Source organism: Mytilus galloprovincialis, chromosome 12 (assembly GCF_965363235.1).
Source record: "Mytilus galloprovincialis chromosome 12, xbMytGall1.hap1.1, whole genome shotgun sequence".
Classification (NCBI taxonomy): Eukaryota; Metazoa; Mollusca; class Bivalvia; order Mytilida; family Mytilidae; genus Mytilus; species Mytilus galloprovincialis.
This window is the reverse complement of record NC_134849.1, coordinates 63,582,594-63,604,286: the sequence shown is the minus strand read 5'-3', so window position 1 is coordinate 63,604,286 and position 21,693 is coordinate 63,582,594. Positions and strand designations below refer to the sequence as shown.

Below are 21,693 nucleotides of genomic sequence, written 5' to 3'. Positions count from 1 at the left end.
ACATGATTGCAACCACAAAATAATTCTATTTACTAAAGTATTTCAAATATGCTTAATTACAGAACTATATAATTTGCTCTCTATACAATAGAAGTCAGTAGACGTTATGAAAGGAAATCAAATTTAAGTTGAACATTTCTTTTTCAAGGAGAAGCGGGATATTTATTAAAGAGACCATGACTGACATGAGACAACAACCCGATGGCAACAATAACCAATGATACGCCTCGTTGCTTTCATGTAAGCGTGTTCGCTTTGAGTGCTGGACTGGGTTGCTCAAGACGTTGGGATAGTGTTAGCCAGTGGTTAAACTGCTTATACATTAGTTAACTTTAAACCAATGGATTATTTATATTGCTTAAAATTTATCCAGTATTTGTACAGACATACAAAAGTCAGGGGCGGATCCAACCATTTTATTAGAAATAGGAAATTAAATTAAAATGTCAATTGTTCTTGAACAATTGAGAGGTCTTTCCTTTTATAATGCAAAATATATGTTCAAATAGACGTAGAATGTATTGAAAAGCTTTAAAACACACTGAAAATCCTTTAAATAAGGTCAAAAACACATAATTCGCTATATGGGACATGACCTTGACCTTTGACCTTTTGACCTTTGTCAAGGTCATTAGTCCCCAATGTCATTGCTGAAGACCCCATGGGTCTAGGACCTTTGGTTATATAGTAAAAGCTGATTTTGTCTTTTCAGAAACCTAAAATAGGGGTTATGCCCCTTATAAAAAGGTCAAATCTCTTTGGTCAAAATGTAACAAAGTTGCGCCGTAATGACCCAAACATTTTCCACTATTTAAAACTTCTGTAAGTATAATGGTTTCTGAGATTATCCAATAACAAGGTGTTAGGTCAAAGGTCAAGGTCAACATACAAATTTGACCTTGAGGTATTTTTCAAAGATACATGAATTGATGATGATTGGTGAAGATCCTAGGTGTCTACGACTTACGGTTTCTGAGTTTTGGTGGCCAACCGACACTGGTTAATTTTAATAGGGGCATAACCCTACCAATGAGTCGTTGAATCTTTTCGATCCAAATGTAACGAAGAACCGGGGTCTGGTCCTGAACAAATTTCACCCTTTGTTTTTTTTCTACCTATTACGGTTACGGTGTTGGAACGATAACAAGGTTTTTTGGTTTCGGAGGGATTACTCCGAACCGACAAAATATTTCGACTCACAGGGTGAGTTCCGGATAGGTATTCATGACACCGATACAAAGTGTGAACATGAAAGCGACATGGTTTACGGTTACGGAGGGAAATTTTGTCAAAGTTTGGCGGAACAAAAAGAATAATAATTAAACTGTCAATTGTTCTTGAACAATTGAGAGGTCTTTCCTTTTGTAATGTAAAATACATGTTCCAACAGACGTAGACTGTATTGAAGAGGTCAAGGTCAACCTTAAAAAGCTCGAAAACACATTAAAAATCCTTTATATAAGGTTAAAAACACTAAATTCGCTATTTTGGACATGACCTTGACCTTTGACCTTTTGACCTTTGTCAAGGTCATTAGTCCCCAATGCCATTACTGAAGACCCCAAGGGTCTAGGACCTTTGGTTATATAGTAAAAGCTGATTTTGTCTTTTCAGAAACCTAAAACAGGGGTTATGCCCCTTATAGAAAGGTCAAATCTCTTTGGTCAAAATGTAACAAAGTTGCGCCATAATGACCCAAACATTTTCCACTATTTAAAACTTCTGTAATTATAATGGTTTCTGAGATTATCCCATAACAAGGTGTTAGGTCAAAGGTCAAGGTCAACATACAAATTTGACCTTGAGGTATTTTTTAAAGATACATGAATTGATGATGATTGGTGAAGATCCTAGGTGTCTACGACTTACGGTTTCTGAGTTTTGGTGGTCAACCGACACGGGTTAATTTTCATAGGGGCATAACCCTACCAATGAGTCGTTAAATCTTTTCGATCCAAATGTAACGAAGAACCGGGGTCTGGTCCTGAACAAATTTCACCCTTTGTTTTTTTTCTACCTATTACGGTTATGGTGTTGGAACGATAACAAGGTTTTTGGGTTTCGGAGGGATTACTCCGAACCGACAAAATATTTCGACTCACAGGGTGAGTTCCAGATAGGTATTCATGACATCTATACAAAGTGTGAATATGAAAGCGACACGTCTTACGGTTAACGCGGCTAAATTTGTCAAAGTTTAACGGAAGAATAATAATAATAATTAAACTGTCAATTGTTCTTGAACAATTGAGAGGTCTTTCCTTTTGTAATGTAAAATACATGTTCCAACAGACGTAGAATGTATTGAAAAGGTCAAGGTCAACCTTAAAAAGCTCCAAAACACACTAAAAATCCTTTATATAAGGTTAAAAACACTAAATTCGCTATCTGGGACATGACCTTGACCTTTGACCTTTTGACCTTTGTCAAGGTCATTAGTCCCCAATGCCATTACTGAAGACCCCAAGGGTCTAGGACCTTTGGTTATATAGTAAAAGCTGATTTTGTCTTTCCAGAAACCTAAAACAGGGGTTATGCCCCTTAAAAAAAGGTCAAATCTCTTCGGTCAAAATGTAACAAAGTTGTGCCATAATGACCCAAACATTTTCCACTATTTAAAACTTCTGTAAGTATAATAGTTTCTGAGATTATCCCATAACAAGGTGTGAGGTCAAAGATCAAGGTCAACATACACATTTGACCTTGAGGTGTTTTTCAAAGATACATGAATTCATGATGAATGGTGAAGATCCTAGGTGTCTACGACTTGCGGTTTCTGAGTTTTGGTGGTCAACCGACACGGGTTAATTTTCATAGGGGCATAACCCTACCAATGAGTCGTTGAATCTTTTCGATCCAAATGTAACGAAGAACCGGGGTCTGGTCCTGAACAAATTTCACCCTTTGTTTTTTTTCTACCTATTACGGTTATGGTGTTGGAACGATAACAAGGTTTTTGGGTTTCGGAGGGATTACTCCGAACCGACAAAATATTTCGACTCACAGGGTGAGTTCCAGATAGGTATTCATGACATCTATACAAAGTGTGAATATGAAAGCGACACGTCTTACGGTTAACGCGGCTAAATTTGTCAAAGTTTAACGGAAGAATAATAATAATAATAAACAAAAGAAATACAGTAAGGTCTTTCCCTTTTGTAAAAGGAAAGACCTTAATAATAATAATAATAAACAGAAGAAATACAGTAAGGTCTTTCCCTTTTGTAAAAGGAAAGACCTTAATAATAAATATTTATATTCAGGTTGATAATATTGTCACATTATCCCCTAAATATCAAATAGAAAAGGAATATTTTATATAAAAGAAAAAACCCAACCAAACCAACAAATTTAACAAGCAGAATAAAAACAATAACAACAATAGAAAATATAAAATTTCCTTATAGCAATGAAATGTAATATCTTCAGAAAAGACGGCAGAAGTGCATGCTGCACGAAACCTTCATCACAGCAGATAAAATTACATTTTAATGAACTTCCTAGAATGGAGTTTTGCCCAACATTTTGCCAGGTAAAACAGGAGTTCAAACCATTGTGAAGTAGGATTGCACAGAATCTTTAGTAATTTCTAATAGATAACTAGCTGACGTTGGTAAGTATTCTGAATACTAATTCTTTATTTGTAAATAATGGTAAAAAGGAATAATACAATTGAGAATGGAAATGGGGAATGTGCCAAAGAGACAACAACCCGACCATAGAAAAAAACAACAGCAGAAGGTCACCAACAGGTATTCAATGTAGCGAGAAATTCCCGCACCCGGAGGCGTCCTTCAACTGGCCCCTAAACAAATATATACTAGTTAAGTGATAATGAACGCCATACTAATTTCCAAATTGTACACAAGAAACTAAAATTAAAATAAAACAAGACTAACAAAGGCCAGAGGCTCCTGACTTGGGACAGGCGCAAAATTGCGGCGATGTTAAACATATTTGTGAGATCTCAACCCTCTCCATATACCTCTAGCCAATGTAGAAAAGTAAACGCATAACAATAATTTGATATGTGTGGGAAAATGAATTCAAATATAAGATAAAAATTATATCGTTGTTCGTAGCCTCAAAAAGGGGGAAATTGGATCAGCCTTTTTGCTCCTTCAACTGTGCTTCAGGTCTTCTTTGTAGCTTCAAATTTCTTGTGTTTAATCTAGAACTGGGAAAAATGCCAAATAATCAGAGTTTCAGAGTTTGCATTAATACTAAGTTTTGAGCCAAGGCTATTAAGAAATATATTTTGCTACCAGAGGTTTTATTAAGAGATATAGATTTAGGTGACATATATTTAAAGGGTACATGAAACTCCTTAGCTCAAATTTCCCTTTGCCAAACATGTGTAAAAATATTTAGAGCTTTTATTCAACGATATATAAGGATGTAGGTAAAACATATTTTAAGGGTAACTCTCTTAGCTCAAGTTTACCTTTGCCAAACATGTTCTGTAAAATTATCTAGAGGTTTTATTCAAAGATATAAATGTTGTTAAAACTTATTTTAAGGGAAACTCCTTAGCTCATATTTACTTTTTCCAAACATGCTGTGTAACATATCCAATTTAGGTCAAATATGTTAATTTCTTTTGATTACGGTGTCTCCTCTTCTGATTTCATTAGGGACTTTTTTTTATATATATATATATCAACGATCTTAGAGTGGTGTCAGTTAATCGCCTCATGTTTTTACTCGAACAAGTCCAAAATACTTCAGAATCCGACCATAATTGTTTTTGGCGTTCTGCAGAAAACCTTTCGCACATTTAATTCCACAATGTACCCAGCTCCAGTGGCGGATCCAGGGGGGGGGGGGGGGTTCCGGGGGTGCGCACCCCCCCTTTATTTTTGCCGATCAATGCATTTGTATCGGGACATATGTTTTGCACCCCCCCCCCTTTGCCCTGGGTGCCCTGGGTTAGCACCCCCCCTTTCGAAAATTCCTGCATCCGCCCCTGAGCTCGGCCTTAGGTGCAGGCACAATTATAAAAGATGTTGTCTCTATCGTTCGAGATAGGGACCCCTCTTTCGTGATCCAGCACGACCTGAATCGTTAGCGTAAAAGCATATCATACCAGATCGACAATGTCACATTCATTCTTTCTGTTAAGGTTCATATAATTGGTCGCCCTTCCAATCTTCCTATTGAAGAAGCAAGTAAACGGGTAAAAAGGAGTATCTCCCTATTCACTTTCGGGTCTTTTACCAAAAACCTTTCTTACTTGATGGCTGTAAGCCAAATTGATTGAAGATTTTTTAAATTTCAAACGATCAAATTCCATCAAGGTTCGGGATTTTAAGGTTTAAAAACAATAACTGTTTCATCATTTTTGGCAGGAATTTAACAATAATGTTGTTTTTCTAGAAATGTTTGATATTTAAATGTGTTATCTTATGCTGTCAAATTGCCAGCACGTTCAGTAGTTTTAAACCATTGAATTTACGTTTAAGGCTATAAGCATATAGATGACATTTCAGATTTACTTTAGAATATGTGTCTCCTAAGCATTTAAACTGGTATGCATATTCCCGTTGAGATCACACAATTACATACGTCTACAAATGTTTATGACCGGTTTATGAAGGGTCCCATAAACATGGTTATATACAATATACCCTAAGCAAAATAATAAGACTTCGGCAAATGATGAATTTTAGGAAGCAATTATTTCCAAACATGTGTATGTCAAAAAGTAAAATTTTGCAATTTAGTAATTTTGCTGAATTTGGTGTATTTTAATGCTGTACAACTAATAAAAAGCAATACTATTTTAAACCAAAACAGAATTATATTAATTAAGTACATACATTCAAAATACAATTCTAAAGATCGCTTATAGTTTGCACTATGTTTAATTGTAGGACCATGATGGCCCGTATGCCTACCCTAATCTTTATAGATATTCCAATTAAACACTAAAGTATCAGGAAGTTAAAACAAAATATGTTGGTGATAAAAACAGTTATCAAAGAGTTCAAATGTATCTAAATTTTTATATGTTAACATTAAACTGATGAACAAACACAGAAAAAGACGATTGTATCATTTAACTAGAGGCTTTCTAGAGCCTGTGTCGCTCTCCTGATTCTACTTCGGATTTGAAAATCATGTAAAAATAGATAATAATCACTGCAGATACTCTTATAATGATTGAGGCCTAATTTGGTTTAACCAATTACAATCTAACATTTTAACGCAAGGTATGATAACAAGAATTATCCATAGGATTCCTGAACTGATAGGTTAGAAAGTCGAAAGAGGGGAATCCTTTTTTTATTAATGTCTTTTTCCAATATTTAGGCGCAATCTTTTGGTCATTCGAAGGCCATCGTTAGAATACCCATATGCTCAGTTTTAATATATATCTTCAAAGCCCTTCTTATTTAATGTCCGAACATAAAATTGCAAAACAACACATCCAAACATGTAAAAAAGAAAAAAGAAAACGGCATTGGTAAGGACATACGATACAGTAGAGATTTCTCCGTGATTTCATTTGAAATTTTGAGAGAAGTCCGGTTTCTGTGTATGCAAAGACAAATATGTGCATATATGATATAAAATACTGGAAAATCATAGTTGAGCACTTTGAAGGGAAGTAGCAATACGTTTGAACAAATAGTCGTAATTCAACCATTTGTTTTGTAAAATGTTCCCTTGGTCCATGGCAGTGCATGCTGTAACACGTTAATGTTAAACCCAATTACTACTACATGTATGCTGTAAAGTTCAGTGGTGTTCAGCCACAGTGTTTTGGAAATGCAACGATATTGATCATCAAAATTTATATAACTGGTAACTTGTAAAATAGTATAAAATATTGGCCAAACCTCTCTGAAATGTTACAAAACCTGGACAGAAACTTCTACATAATAAAAAAAAATAGCATCTTAAATAGTATTCTACTAAATTATTTTGAGATATTAATGATAAAATGGTTGGTTCAAAATTTTTGAAATTTTTATATTTTTGTTAAAGGGTCAAGGTAAATTCTTTGTGAAAATTTTATGAAAATTAAACGAGCCAAATTGATTTTAGTGAAAGTGTTGGGTACCACCTTAAAGGAAACACAAAAGATAAATCTCACAAAAGAATTTATTTGCATTTCTGTCCGACATTAGTCATGGATTGTTTAATGTAGACAACACAGCTAGGTCGGGGACTTGTATAGCTGACTATACGTTAAGGTTTTTCCTTGTTGAAGGCGGTCTTGTGACCTTTAATTTATTGCCTTTGTTTTCGTTATTCAAACTATGGTGACGAATTGTCTCATTTGCAATCAAACCAAATGTCCTTATTTTTATATCGTCCCACTTTATAATTGTTTCACATTTTGTCATGTCGGTCCTTTGTATAATTGAAACCATGGTTAATAATAGGAAACAATTCAAACGTAAAAACTAACGGCCTAACTACTGTTACTTTTCTCAGAAACTACCTTACATAATGACTTTATGTTTGATCATCAGTTTGAAATCAATGAGTTGCAACGTATGAACACTTTTCTGGTTTGTCAGATTCCTAAATTTGTTCAAGAGGGGATATGCTAAGCGAGTCCAGAGGTGTTCTTTTTTTTTTGTCTATCATACCAGGTTAAGTATTTATAACTGTGTCCTTTTAAAAAGTAAAATCACAAAAATACTGACCTCCGAGGAAAATTCAAAAAAGAAATTCCCTAATCAAATGGCAAAATCAAAAGCTAAAACATATTAAACGAATAGATAACAACTGTCACACTCCTGACTTGGTATAGGCATTTTCTTATGTATAAAATGATGGATTAAACCTATTTTTAAAGCTAGCAAAACCTCTCACTTATTTGACGGTCGCATCAAAATCCATTACAATATGTATATTGATATCGACAACGATGTGTGACCAAAACCAACAGACATTGAACTGACAGATGATTTATAGGTTGCAAACAAAAAATATTAACAAATTAAATATGTTTTTCCAATAATTGCAAAAGAAACAATGTTGAGTTGTTCCACGCATCGTTGTATGCATTTGAAACAAGAACAGGTTGAAGAGGTCGTATGGATAATTCAATATTATTTCGGCAATTTCTATTTAAATATTCATGAGGAAAAGTGATATCGGGTCAGTGACTGTATATGACATAGAAATATACAGTCAACGCATTTTGACTGCTCAAATAGAACGAGTGCAGTATAATTGTTTTTTTATATATCCTACAGGGGATCATATTTTCTGTTTGATATATCCTGTAGGGGATCATATTTTCTTTTTGGTATATCCTATAGGGGATCAGTAAGAATTGTTATTACTGAGCTTCCCTAAGTTCAATTAAATAATTTAGAAAATGCGCAACGGAGTTTATGTTGTTCATCGTATATTTATTTTGTTTCTGTTTGTGTAGAGCAAAGAACCAGGAATGTATGCATTAACACCCGTTCTTCTCGTTTGTTTATGCACATATGCAATTGGTTTATATTTACCTTGTTTGACTAATGAATCTAAGAACGACTTGGACGACTCAAGAACAGCTCTGACCAATCTGGAAACTTATCTTGGAAGTACCGTAAATACAATTGAGAGCGACATTCAGAAAACCCTTAATACCCTAAAGAGTCATTTAGGAACGTTAAAAAGTAATGTTGGGAGCAAAGTAAAGAACCTTGATGGTGACCTCCAAGTTCTAATGGGAGATTTCAAAAGTAAGTTTTAGCTTTGTGCATTTGGTGAAAGACTATCAAACATAAAAGGTACATTAAAGGTATAGAGGAGTGTAAAAAAACCCTTTCTGCAAGTACTTATTATAAAAACGGATCGTGAACACAAGACTCTTCAGTGTCGCTCGTATGAAACAAGTGAACAAGGTCAATAAATTATGAATTTGAACAGCATTGAGAACCCAAATTCAAAAAGGTTTGGAAAATTCAGCTAAAATAATGTGTACCTAGTGTATTTAGAAAATCCAGACTATGTAAAAAATTTCGAAGTTTGATAATTAATAATTTAGAGTTCTGACCATATGAACAATATTTCATGTTAACATAGAAGTACTGACTTCAGCTATGAAGCAAATACAAAAAAATGTAGTCGCTTATTTGATGTGCTTGGGAACAGAACTAAGTTTAGTCTCGTACATAACTAAGTATAGGACCGATCTCTGCTATCTACTGAAGGTATTTGCCTAATATGCGGCCGCCTTATGAATTGTTCTCAACTGTTTTAGACTTAGTTTAATATTTAGGTTTTGCATATAAACCATTTTGTTGTTGAATGCTATGTGTTGACTTTTTGATGTCGTTGGGTCGTTTGGTGCCGGTTTCGTCATGTATATCTCTTCGAATAAAATTAACTTTGTTTTTAGAAAAGAAGTGGGTGAAACATAACGGACATTGTTATTTTTATAGTGCCGAAAAATCTGATTGGTTTACAGCAGAAGTAAGTTATCATTTGTAGCTAGCATTGGTTCTTACAAAAGCTTACAGTTTGATCAACCCAATCTTTTGCAGAGGACTGTGTGCTGTTTATGGCATTCCTTTAAAGCCAACTCAAGGATCTTTCACAGTAACCAGTCCTTATAAACAAACTCAGTGTATATGAACAATATGTATAACAATAATAACATAATTATACATCTTATGATAACGGGATCAATATAAGTCGTTTCCTTCAACGCACAACGCAATCCAAAAGATATATATTACTGTATTGCTAAAACAATGAAATTTTCTCCAGACTTCAATTAAACTGATTAACATATTTATTTAAATCTTCATCATATATCAAGATAATAGCATAACATATATCATGCCAACAACTGATTAACATACATACACCTGTAATTCAGTGGTTGTCGTTTGTTGCTGTGTAATATATTTGGTTTTCGTTCAGTGTTTTGTACAGAAATTTCTCGTTTGAATTGTTTTACATTTGTCATTTCGGGGCTTTTTATAGGTGACTATTCGGTATGACTTTGCTCATTGTTGAAGGACGCATTTTGACCTATAGTGGTTAATCTCTGTTTCATTTGGTGTCTAATGAAAAGTTTTCTCATGACATTCATACCACATTTCCCTTTTATACATACATATATACACCTATTGATAAGAACCGTATTCATTATCATTTAAACAGAAAAAAACCAATATTGATCAACTAAACCTGTAAAAAACTGTTTGATAAAAGTGATCCAGAAATTTTTACATCGCATCACATCCTTTAAAGAAACAAAAAAAAATCTCACTTAAAATGGAGAGACGCGAAAAAATCAATTACTGTGAAGTAACAGAATATCATAAGCAAATTTATAATCAAAGAAATATCATCATAAAACAATGTCGAAGCTGCCAACTTGTAAACAAAGTTTCCTCGCAAAAGAAAAAAAAAAAAAAACCAAACAAATTATTTAACATTATATTTATTGGTATATACTAGTCAACAAAAGAAACGATACAAGGCAATGTACTTCCCATATATGATGAAAATAGATGCACTTTAGCCAGATAAATAATCGCTCAATTTGTCTTTTATTTACAGAGTGTTATTTTTCCTCTTATAAAACCAGTGATGTAAGCCAAATACGTTTATTATTTTACAATTTTTGTTATTTAAAAAGCCATATATTCACCCAAAAAATTAAAAAAAAATGATTTAAGATATTATAACTTAAAACTTTTAAAACATGGTCTGCTTAAAATTTTGGATGCCTTTACAGATATCTGAATACTTAAGTCTCATCTTCGAAATTAAGTGCCGACTTTTGTCTTCATTTTCTGCAAAATAAATGTGACACTTGTACCATAACCCGGTATTTTCTAACTTTCCAATTAGGTCAGATTCTTTTAATCATATGCATTAGATTTGCTTAGGAATGGTTTTCATTGGATATTTTAACCATTTTTCCTATTTATAATATAATATAATATAAAAAGTGAGTGTTCAAACATGTATATCGTTCCTTTTTTGACTAGTATATAACCAATTTATATCATTACAAAACGTAGAAAAACAGTAACGACAAAATAAAACGCATAGTTAAAACAAAAACAGAAGAAATATCCATAATTCCGTCGATGTAAATTAATTTAGTTTGCATGGAGAGAGTACGCCTGGTCGTGTTCAGTCAAGATATCTAATTGCGCCCATGATCATTTCAAACTACCTCTATGACAAAAGCATTGCACTCTGATATTCAATGTCCAAAGTGCAATCAGGTTCATTCTAAACTAACTTACAAAACATATTTCCCTTAATGTTATCTTTGGTTCGGGGACATATACGTACATATCTTTTTATTCGTATAAAAAGACAAATTATGTCGAAAACAAATTGAACTGGATCAAACCTAACTAACACGATAGTTAATCTGTAGCTTTGAAGAAAATAATGAAATTACTTATACCTTTTGTTTTCGTTGTAGCGTCGATGCAGGGAAATTGGTGGATACATCGTAAAAGTCGACGATTCTTCCGAAAATACCTGGATTACTGATAATAAACCCAACAGTGCGTGCATAACTGATAATATACGTTATTAAACATTACTTTTGTAACAGTTAATAGTTAATTCTTACACCTTATTCTTAAATTTATATCTTAATTAAATATGATAAAGTAGTGCGAATATTATACGCTAAATCAACAGTTTATTCAAACATTGCTCTATAATTTTCATTTATTAATTTTGTCAATGTTTATTTTATAGAATCTGCACATTATTGGATCGGATTGACAGACCTGAAGGAAGGAGATTGGCGTTGGACTTTCGATCAGTCACGTGCCACGTACAAACCATGGACTAATAGCTATGGTGCAAAGGGAACTTCATACAATTGTGTTGCTTACAATTATGGATCAAGAGGACTCAGACTTTGGTTTGATCATATTTGCTCGACAAAGTATTACTACATCTGTGAAAGTAACTTTTGTAAGTTCACATAACGTTTATTGATACAAATTATATATATAGAATATGTATATATATAGAGAGAAATGATTTTAATTATCAAGAAAATGCAAAAGACATATGGGATACATTTAACATATTTTAAACACAAATAACGAAATTAAAAAAAAAATACGCTAGTGGCTATAGTGCAAAAGAAACTTCAATCAAATGCATTTCAAACGTAACTTTTGTAAGTCCATTTAATGTATTACTACTATTTTTATATAGAGAATAAATATCTTTAAAAATAGAAAATCATAAATAGAGAATAATACATGGCAAAATCCGTATCATATGTCGTATCATCCCGAGACATCAATATCAGCCCAAGGGCCTTTAGACCCGAGGGATGATACTGGTCGAGGGTGATACGGCATGTGATACGGATTTTGCCATGTATTATACGCTTTATCATATATTTCAACAGAAGAGTATTATAGTATATGAACTGTTTTCTGATCCATAGCACTGGGTTACCTTCAGTTCTACTTTTGTCTTGTTTCAAAGGCCTTAAAAGAACTGCTCAATTATTTATCCGAAGCACCTGGATAACCTTACAATTTGCATGCTGTTGTTTTAAAAATGTTTTGTTTAGTATTGTCTCTATTTGTGTAGGGGTGCGATAAAGGGTAGGGTGTGATAAAGGGTATGCGATAAAGGGTTCGCATCAAAGTTGCGCGATATGGATTAAACAGCAGGCTATTTATCAAATATACAAAACTATTGTATTTACTACTAAACATATGATAAAGATGCATAAAACATTAGAATTAAATATCATTCGATAAGGTTGATAGCACACACAATTCGTCAGTGGTATACACTTGAGTCATATTTTATCTGCATGTTGAAAAGGTATTATCATAGATAACATGGTTATGCTTTTGTTTTTACTTTTTTTTTTAGGTTTTTAAAGATTAGAAAGAAGATGTAGAGATACATGCAATAGTCTTATTAAAATTTGCTTATGAAATACTGATTGTTTTGATTTTTCTAATAATATTGCTAGTGGAATATTGCTGCTTTTGTATGATACATTCGCAATTGGTAATAATAAATCATAAATCTTTAAGAAAAAAGACACACCATAGGCCTTAAATCTTCACACAGAAACCTAATTATTGAGCAACAAGAACCTCGCCTAAAACTGTACTGAAATCAAGTGCGCCGAAATATTTTTAATTATAGCTACATTACTGGCATTAGGTGTGGTTGTGGCACTAACAAACGGTATATACCCTAGGTCATCTGTGATTCAAAAACGGTCAGACTAAACATGATTGAATGTTATACTATCAATCAAATGACTTGAATATTACCATTTAAAATCAAGGGATCGATGAATCCTGTATGAACAGAACCCCTTAAACACAGAAATCATGAAAGAGAAGCATGGAATACTATTTTATCTGAAAAACATGTTCTCTACTGTGGATTTTTTATTATCTTTGGATACCAATTTCGTCGATTTAATTGATAAAGGTGAACCTCGAATTCAATTGACCATCGCAAACATTTTGACAAAACCACGAAATCAGATATCCACGATAATACATTTTTTCCTAAATCCACGACAATTGGTATCAGCTAAAATAGATTAATCCACATTATATACAGGTTCTGCTCCGACGTTGTTATTTACAATAGAAAAATAATATTCCTGTAGGGGAAATCTCTTGTGCGTATAGTTTTAAATTGTCCCTCATCATCCATTTCTACATAATATACATATAAATAAAGGCAACAGTAGTATACCGCTGTTCAAAACTCATAAATCGATAGAAAAAAACAAGTCCGGGTTACAAACTAAAACTGACATATAATGCACGTGTCTATATCTGTGATATTCGTGTACATTATCTTGAATGAGAAGGAAGTGAATAACACAGTTGGGATTTTGATAAAGTGCTCACCATTTTTACAGGCCATTTTTAATATAAAAATGGTTGTTATATTTAATTACAAGTAAAAAGAGGACATTGGTCAATTTGTTGCATTTATTTTCTTGATTGGTAAACAGCATATGCTCACATACATTTAATATTTTCTTAAAGTTGTCAGCACATAATATTGACATTTATTTCTTGGAAGGTTTATTCTTTGAAGATTTTTTTTAAAGGATTATATAACAGGAGCCTGACTGGCTCACCTGTTATATTTTTGCTTAAATCTTTCATTAAGGATTATTTTTGCTTAAATCTTTCATTAAGGATTATTTTTGCTTTTCAATATATATTAATGAGTGGCGTTAAAATGACATTTCCATGCATGTTCATTGAATCTGTCATATTTACTCCAAAAGCAAACAAACGTATTTTACCCATATGTTCCATTTTAGCCATAGTGTCTATGTTTCTTGACGTACAAGGAAATAAAAAATATTTTTTTTATACTAGATTTATTTAAGAAGATTTTTAAAGTTAAAAAACATAAATATCTTGTGTAAAATTATCCATAAAGTGGTATAGGAGTCTAAATTAAAAACGATAGAATTTATTCATAGTTTGCCAAAACGTAGTATCTATTGATACATGTTCAAAAATATAATAAAAATGATAGGTCACCGCGCATTTTCCCAAGCTACATGTTGAAACAAAATGACACATTTTGTATGGATTATACAGGGAAAAAATCAGTATGTGATTAGAAGGTAAACTCAATGATAGAATTGTAAAATAAAATACGAAAAGATAGCTTTTAGAAATTGCTTTGAGAATATCGAAAGAAAAGTTAGGGTCATCGTGCGGTTTTATCCCGCTAAAATTCAAAATAGCAAAATGCCATGTAGATTCCTTCAGAAAATGCACTGTTTCAGAGTTATCTCACCTTAAATGCCAATTGAAAAAACCATTAAATATCAAGCTAAAATAATTGACACTTGTAAATATATTAATATTTATAAGTTATAATCTTATAAATTTGTTCTTTTAAATGCAACTTCACATTTGTTTACAACATTACTGCATCAAATTTAGCTAACTTGATTGAAAATCTAGACCTTAGATTCTCTGTTTTTCACAATCCAAGATGGCGAATACCACCTTAAAGGACAATGACTCCTTAAGGGGTCAATTGACAATTTTGATCTTCAAATTTTTTTGTAGATCTTATTTTGCTGAACATTTTTGCAGTTCACGTTTATCTTCAATAATAATTAAGATATTAACCGAAAAACGGCAAAATTTCCGATGAGCTTAAAAAGGAGATGTGGTACAATTACCAATAAAACAACGACCCACCAGAGATCAAATGACGGAGATAAAAGAGATAACAGCACAACGAACGACCGTCAACATCTAGAAAAACTCCGTATATCAGCTTTAAATGGCCTACAAGTAAACTAACAGCTTTATTAACAATACAATTTACCAAAACAAATATAACGGACATCATGAACCGATGCGACAACTACTGAATTACAACTCCTGACTCGGGACACAACATTTCATTTGATAAAGATGTGGAGAAGTTAAACTGATGCCAATGAATCTGTCATCCAATAATATACGGACATTGCGCATCATTTTTATGGTTTTATTTAGTTGGAAAGGGAGGGTTTGGCGCCAACAAACTAATTTAACCCCGGCAATTCTGTATGTGCCTATTCCAAGTTTAGAGTATGTAATTAAGTGGTTGTCGTTCGTTGCTGTATATCATATTTGTTTATCGTTCATAGTTTTCTACATAAATCAGGCCGTTATTTTTCCGTTTGAATTGTTTTATATTTGTCATTTCGGGGCATTTTATAGCTGATTATGTGGTATTGGTTTTACTTTTTGTTGAAGGCCATGTGGTGACCTATAGTTTTCAATTTATGTGTCATTTGTTTTCTTGCGGAGAATGTTCTTATTGCCTTCCATACAACAAATTCTTATTTTTTATATTTATAGCCATTAACCTTTCTGACCATGTGCTTACATTGATAATAAAAATTTTAATATACATTCGGATTGATGGTAGTTTCATTCGAAAATAATTTTCTAAGCCAAACTAAAAATGAAGAACGGAGATAATATACTATTCTATTCTATTTGCTTGGAAACGGGCCCTTTAGTTGGATTCAATAAACGTTCTAAGACGTATTCTTATTTTTATACTAATCGTTAGACACAGTTATTATTTATCTACTAAAGATACAAAAATAACAATACTAGAAACATTTTGACTTAATACAATAGATAAACATGACCGTAATGGGTAAAATCCTAATGTCGACTTTGGGATTTTTTCGGTAAATAATGGAACAATCTCCTCTGTAGAATATTATTCCATAGCGGCAATGGATATGAATAATTGAGCGATGTTTAACATCTTTAAAAGTTCACATACTATTCATTAGTGTGTTAAATAGTTTCATTCTATATGTATATATAAAAGGGTAAAATCTTTCAGCATACTGTTCTTTTCCTTATAAAGATAGACTTACTGATAAGGATATTGTATATAGTTATCCGAAATATTTAATATTTGTTCATGATTTTATTTTTTGTTTGGGTGATGTACCATTTTAGACTAGCTTATTATACATAAACAAACCTATCGATTCCTTATTCAAAACCTACTAAATATCCCATCTTTATTTTACAAAAGTTTCAATATGCAAAAGAAGGGTCCTGTCGTTGTTCCATTTTTGTGTTGTTGTTGCATGTACAGATATCCATATCCTTTCCATTTTTTATACCCAGAATGTTATGGTTGTAAGAATTTGACTCCTAATTGCATTGATGACATTTTAGAAATCATAATTATATATCTTGGTGTTAAGTGCATCATTCTATATTTATTTAGGGTTTCTATCAAATATTGAAAATCATGAGGTTATCTTAGCTGTATTTGGCAAAACTTTCAGGAATTTTCGGTTCTCAATGCCCTTCAACTTCGTGCTTTATTTGGCTTTTTTTTTTTAATTTATTCGAGCGGCACTGATGAGTCTTTTGTAGACGAAACGCGCGTCTGATTCAATTATAAAATTTCAATCCTGGTTTGTATGATGAGTTTATTTACCTATAGTTAACAACATAACAAAAAACGTATAGAAGTCACCTATTTCAGGTGAAGGTTATTGTATTTTAAAAATGCAACGAAACGTTTTGTGAAATTTTACTACAGAACTAATAACAATGGTTTCTTCTTTATTTGAAACAAGGGTTAATTCTCTATAGTTTATTTATAAGTGTTCATTTAACATTTTATAGTGATAGGGGTATTACCTCAGTGGTAATATCACTGAATAAAACACCTAAGCAGTTGTTTTTTCTATGAGTTTAATTATATCATATTTAAAAAATGCTAATCGTTTAATCTTTATCTATTTAAGTACTTTTGTTATTTTATTTTAAACCTAAAATTGGAAACAGTATGTCTAAACAAAATCCTTTTCAATACTTGAATACATTTTTTAAAAAATGATTGTGATATTTCACGTAAATATACGCTGTAAGATAGACAACGTTAAATAAATAAGATTTTTACAATTAGCATTTGATCATTTGGCTTAAATAAACTTATAAAGTAAAAAAAAAAATATTCAAAACGATTAAAACGCAGAACCTGCCAAAGGTTTTTACATTAAAAAAATATTCCGAATAGTTTTGTAGTTGTAAAGGGCAGTGAATAAAAAAAGTTAAAAAAAATACTAAATATATCTATTAAGAAGAGATCAGAAGTTGAATAGCTTCAAGGTCCCAAAATTTAGAAAGTTGCTGTTAAAAATGGATAAAGTAATATTCCACGGTAGAAAACCATTAACATTCAGAAAATATCAATGTTTTGTTAACAGTTAATTTAGATTTATGACCATATCAAAGAAATATTATTCCATTAGCGAACTTTAGACTACTTGCCTGGATGATATTCTTGTGGTTAAATCTTCCTGTAAATTATTGAAAATGAAAGTAACTTCGTTTAATAAATATTAAACAGAACAGAAAACACTTGAAAAAACACAAAAAAATCAAAAAAATCTGTTTGAATCTTTAATTTTACACAAGAAAAATAAGTCACAGAAACCATCAACCCTCGACATTGTAACATTTTTTTGACAATTTATTTGATGATTACGGGAACTTCATTTAACTTCAAAAGGGAGGGATGGGGGTTATGGTTTTTTTCCTGCTCCTGATTATGATCCCCTATTTGATTCGAAAAACAACAGGTGCCACATGTGGAGCAGGATCTTCTTACCCTTCCGGAGTACCTGTTTTGTATGTTGTGCCTTGTTTTCTTTTATTTGTCGGTTTGTCGTTTTCTTTTTTAAGAATTTTTTTTTGAGATACGAAAAGGCATCCAAATAATTTATCTTATAAATAATCGCTGTTTTACTTGTGATCCCTGAACGATATGAAAAGTGTATAAGGTGCAATTGTGTCAAATAGATCCTGTTTACCTGATAATTTTGTTTATACAATGACAGTATGTAGTGTATTGGTTACCTTATACCTTTATCAATTTGTCTCAATCTTTTGTACTTTGTTATTTTGTATATGTTAATTTCTTATTTAACCTTAAATCCTTTCAAATATTTCCTTTGTACCCTTCTTTTGGTGAATAACATTAGAATAAATACTAGTATTCAATCTTGATATAATATTTTATATTTTATGTTGAGTCTATAATGAATACCAGGTTCAACCCACCATTTTGTTTTTTATTAAAATGTCCTGTATCAAGTCAGGAAAATGGCCATTGTTATATTATAGTTCGCTTCTGTGTGTGTTACATGTTAATGCTGTATTTCTATTGTGTCGTAGTTCTCCTCTTATATATGATGTGTTTCCCTCAATTTTAGTTTGTAACCCGAATTTGTTTTTTTCTCTTTATTCATCATTTGGTGATTGAATAATTGAAACAATACGGTAGCTACTGCGCACACTCAGATATTAAATTGGCTTTACTGATCAGGATTGAATTTTATGTTTAGTCTATAAGATCAAGGGTTAACTAAGTATCTCATAAATTGAACATTATCAAAGGTCCATCATAATAAGTTCAAATTTAGACGAACCCTATAAGACAGACATGAATACCTACAATCATTCCACATACAAACACTAGTTGGCCTGTCACTATATTGTCTATAAAAAAGGATGTGACCATTATAACTTAAAGTTAAGAAATGAGTCATGAAAAGGACATCGAGGGCAGACAAACCGTACAGGGCCAACATGTACATGTACACCTAATTACAATCAACACATTCACAAATAAAGGCAACAGTAGTATACCGCTGTTCAAAACTCATAAATCCATGGACAAAAAACAAAATCGGGGTAACAAACTAAAACCGAGGGAAACGCATTAAATATAAGAGGAGAACAACGACATAACACTAAAATGTAACACACATAGACAAAATCCTACGAGAATAAAAAATATAACATATATATATATAACATCAAAACCAAATACATGAATTTGGGATAGACAAGTACCGTGACACGTCTTATCGCAATGTGAATTTACACTCAAAAATAAGAGAAAACAAACGACACAACGTTATAATGTAATACACAGAGAAACGAACTATAATATAACAATGGCCATATTCCTGACTTGGTACAGGGCATTTTTAAAGGAAAAAATGGTGGGTTGAACCTGGTTTTGTGGCATGCCAAACCTCGAACTTTTATGGCCATGTGAAATATAACATCAAAATGACAACACAGGACTACAATATAAATAAATTGGAGAACACAATTGACAATAATCACACGAACAACAGCCAACAAAAGGCAACAATTTCAAAATTTTAATACGCCAGAAGTGTATTTTGTCCACACAAGACACAATAGGTTGAACTGCTGCTTTAAGTAACTAAGAAAAGTATCTACAATGAAAAAAAATACGTTTAGACGAACCCTGTCTGACGCACATGTCATTCCCTATTGTATGCGACTGTCATATAATTGAGAGGTTTAGCTGGCTATAAAACTACGTTTTATCCACTATTTTCTGCTTGAGAAAAATGACCACACCTGCTCTGGAATTTTATTATAAAAAAACGTGCAGTCACATGCCTCATTCCCATGCCTTTTTATAAATACACTTATCAGAGATACCTAGCGTTCACAAGACGCGAGTTTCGTGTACAAAAGAATCATCAATGACGCTGGAATCAAAGTTGCAAAAAGGCATTGGAATAAGGCATGTGAATGCACAGTTTTTTTTTATAGACATCTTAACAAATTAGTAACATTTTCGTTTTAAATGGTCATTTTGACTCCGACAGCAGACAATTCAGTATGGCAGTGAAGGGAACAACTGCTCAGATGTTTTTTCAGACAGTTCAATATGATGGTGTTGGGTAGAGCTTGATAACAATTACTAAATCGTCCGAACATAGACAGCAGATGTAAATGACTGTACGCGAATTGTCTTACCAGTACTGAATTAATGGTACTGGCTAAGTCTGAAAAATGAGTCAAATAAAAGCAACAGTAGTATAGCGATGTTCAACCGTCATCAATTGGTTAAGGGAAACAAAACAGGGCCACAAACCAAATCCGAAAGAAACATATCAACTATAAGAGGAAAACAACGGAAAAACAGAAACATTGAACTGCTAAACAAGAAACGTCAAAATACATAGTTTTATAACAACTGCCATATTAATGTCTTAATACATGACATTGTAAGAAACAATGGTGGGTGGAAACTTGTTTTTAACTCTTATGGCAAATCAAGCCTCCCTTCTTTATGGCAATGTTGAAAATGCCCCTAAAATGACTACATTACATGATAGAAATACAGTACAAATAAACGCATCAACACTCAGAACAGGAAAATACATTAATAAGACTTATGATAGCTTAATAATGTATCGGTCTTATAATTGGTGCAACTTTAATGAAAAATGTGCAAAAAAACATAAAAATACCAATAAAACTTCGGTTTTGCACATTTCATGAGCAGGAGAATATATGATGTAGTCTAATACGAACTTATAAACCCATCAAAGTATCATACTTTACATGAATTTTATGAAAATCAACAAAAAAACTGACAAAAAAGACTCATGTTTGCGCAGTTATCTCCCTTTCCAATGCTAATTTCCATAGAAAATTAAAATGCTGATTTTGAATTTTCCTCAAGTTAGATTTTATGGGACCTTTTTTCTGTGTATTTTTGGGTCTACATGCTATAGATTAGAACTAACACTTTTTCTGTTGCAATTAGTTTGAGGTTCAAACTTAGTTTGATTGGAATATTACTATTTGATGAGATATTCAGATTAAAATGTCAATTTCAGTCCTGGTACCTTTGATAACTATTCACACCACTGGGTCGATGCCACTGCTGTTGGACGTTTCGTCCCCGAGGATATCACCAGCCCAGTAGCCAACACTTCGGTGTTGACATGAATATCAATAATGTGGCCATTTTTATAAATTTCCTGTTTAAAAAACTTTTAATTTTTCGAAAAATAAAGGATTTTCTTTTCCAGGCATAGATAACCTTCGCTGTATTTGGCACAAATTTTTGGAATTTTGGATCCTCAATGCTCTTCAACTTTTATCCTTGTTTGGCTTTATAAATATTTTGATATGAGCGTCACTGATGAGTCTTATGTAGACGAAACGTGCGTCTGGCGTACTAAATTATAATCCTGGTACCTTTGATAACTATATTAAGATCACACATTGTTAAAAACATATACCAATTAAAAAACGGGCGATCAAGTACGCGATAACTACAGGAAAACAGATTTGTGTGCAAATATTTTATTTTAAATGATTAGATAAAGAGAAGATACAATGCTGT

At 32.4% G+C, this 21,693-nt stretch overlaps 1 long non-coding RNA gene across 1 annotated transcript; it reads left to right on the top strand.

Annotated features, from left to right (window-relative positions):
• Nucleotides 1-3,455: 3,455 nt before the first annotated feature.
• Nucleotides 3,456-12,903, top strand: LOC143055702 (uncharacterized). Its single transcript, XR_012972139.1, has 6 exons — nt 3,456-3,613; nt 8,396-8,693; nt 9,353-9,426; nt 11,408-11,492; nt 11,692-11,913; nt 12,841-12,903. It is a non-coding gene; the product is annotated as an uncharacterized LOC143055702 (long non-coding RNA).
• The last annotated feature ends 8,790 nt before the right edge of the window (nt 12,904-21,693 follow it).